This window comes from Mizuhopecten yessoensis, unplaced genomic scaffold (genome assembly GCF_002113885.1).
Source record: "Mizuhopecten yessoensis strain PY_sf001 unplaced genomic scaffold, ASM211388v2 scaffold10251, whole genome shotgun sequence".
NCBI lineage: Eukaryota > Metazoa > Mollusca > Bivalvia > Pectinida > Pectinidae > Mizuhopecten > Mizuhopecten yessoensis.
In genome coordinates this window covers 502,371-505,130 of record NW_018408453.1, presented here as the reverse complement: position 1 = coordinate 505,130, position 2,760 = coordinate 502,371, and positions in this window count along the sequence as shown.

Genomic DNA, 2,760 nt, shown 5'->3' with positions numbered 1-2,760 from the left:
CTGCTGTATCTCATTACACGTGCATCGTTAAGGCGACCTAGGTTGCGCCTCCTGTAGAATTGAGGATTTCCTTCCGGGGACATGGAAGAGACCAAAATTGATCTGCTGCCCCCATCGCAACACTTCGGACCTTTTTCAGTTCCTTTTTTTCCTGTCTTCTTTTTCTTTTCTATCTACTTTCTGCTTCAGGTATCATTTGGCCACCGGCCTATATGACCCTGGCTGTTGCGAGGACGTTAAAGCAAAAACAAACAAACAAACACTTATAACCATCCAATATCCAGTTGTCCTATACAACAACAACTTATCCTGTTGTTCTAACACAGAGTCGTCACTTATCCAATTGGCGTAACATACAACCGCGTCTTATCCAACTGTTTCACTTAAAATCATATCTGGTGACATGTTTCCCCTTTTCTATTCAAATTATAAAATCGATATATTGACTTTGTTTGTCTTCAAACAATCTTCAAATCTGTTTTTAACTTTAACATACTCAGTAACAACATATTAATGTTAAAAATGACTTACCATTACTATATTGTAAACAGAGGAACAGTAGTACCATCGAGATGTCCATATTGACACAAGGCAACAAACCGGTGAAAGTACTTTTCACTTATTCAGATCCAATGCAAGGAGCATCACATATGAGGAATCCGTAATGACGTTACCATGACAACACGCCTACGTGTCACGTGTATCCGGATGGTTTGCCCAGAAGCGTCGTGATGACGTTTGTAAGTATGACATATCGCATTATTGATTTCTCGCAGGTTCTTTTAAGAATATTTTAAAATAGCGACAATCATGAATAATGAAAAATTAATTTCGCTCAATAAAGTTAATCGATACAAACCAAAGTGAAAACGTACTTTGTTATGGTCCGTGTTAACCTAATCAAGATATTTATTACTCGTTGTGTACTGGTAACATGTGTAATTTGCACTTGAATAGCAAAACAAATCTGGTAAATTTGATTTTGCTAGTTGTTCTGACAGGTATATTGCACATGGACAGTTAATATATTAACAATGTGATTCGAACGAGAAAAAAAGTTGTCAAAATATGGAATTGAATGAGGGAATTATTGATTTAGTAGAAACAAAAATCATTTCTATAAGTTTCATCATGAAATCCTTTTCAGATTAGAAGAAAACATTGTTAGATATACTGCCAAGTAATTGCCTTGGGAAAGTTTGGCGTTATAAAGGGGTTTCGCGATTATTTGAGGGAAACATACAGAAAGACAGACAGACAGACAGACAGACAGTCTACTTGAATATATTACTTCCCTCGCTATATTTAAAGACAGAATGAAAAATTTGGGTATTGGTCTGTTGGTCAAGAGAGTTTGAGCCGTCAATAAGTAATGCACAGAGCTGGATCAGGTATCAAATTAAGCACAGTGTCTGGATTTATGTTTGGTGATATAATTCTCGATATAGTTTGTGAAAGGGTATGTCTGACATTCTGGTATTTTGGCAAGTAAAGAAGGAAATGCTTTCGTCTTCAATCAAATTTAAACAGTTATCACAGTACTAATTGGGTGCTAGATTGTTTGGAAATCTGTGTTTGTTAAGAGCACTTAGTCCCATTCTTATACGTGCATGATTTATTTTATGTTTGCCATGGCCATATGAAAATATGGGATTTCGCTTATTATCGGAAGATTTAAGAGAATTTCTAAATAGTTGTAAACTTCCGGATGTTTAAATTTGTTCTGGTAGGTCATTCTATTCTCTGATTGTCTTAGGGAAAAAAGGACTGATAGAAAGATTATTTTTTAATAGCTATGGGAAGGAGTGTGTTCATATTTCTAAAATCATAGTTGTTAGTTCGGTGGCTTTGAAGTTGACATAAGTGATGAAGGCATGAAGGACAGAGATTGTGTTTTATTTTGTACAATAGGGTAAGACGATGATGTCTTCTGCGATCTTTAAGCGATCTCGAAATGAGGACGAAGCTATACTTGGATTTAATCTAGATTTATATAGCGGGTGTCTTCGATGAAGCATAATACGCTTACTTTTCCGGAACTCATGGTCATATTTTTGTTGTACATTTTCAAGGGTCTCCATGTAAATCTTACCTTTGTTAGTATTTTGCACTAGTTTTAACAATTAAATGCTCGCATTATGTTTTTTTTACACCTGGTAATGACAACCCTGTTGATATTTGAAGTTGCTGAAGCTGTTACTTCAGTTTTGGAAATGTCGTTGGCATCATCGTTGGCCGTTATCGATGTTGATGTTTTATCATATTGTGTTGTTTTTCTTTAAGTTGTTGTTGTTGGCTGTTAGCATTGTTATTTCCTCAATGCGAACTGCTTGGTATCCAATAATTTGCAGAAATTAAGATTTACATCGCTAAACTGCTGTGGATCAAATAAACAGGAAGAAATTTGTTTGTTGTAGCCCGTTTCTAATGACATGACAATTCTTAAATACAAATATGTCGAAGTCACGCTGTTTGTCTGGTGCAATTACAAACCATACAGTTTAATGGAAATGTCGGGTCCGTGTGAATGGTTATCGATTCAGTTCTTTCTGTTATACAGGCATAATGGTATATTAAGCAGGTAATTCATTCCTGCACGACTGAAGAGATTCAAAGACAAAATCAATCAATATAAATACCTTGTTCGTTGCATTATTTTTTAACTATTTTTTTTTTCTGGAAAAGCAGTGAGGTTAAAGGCATCACTTTAACGCCTGAAAATTATCCAGACTTATGAGAAATAAACAATGTATACAAAAA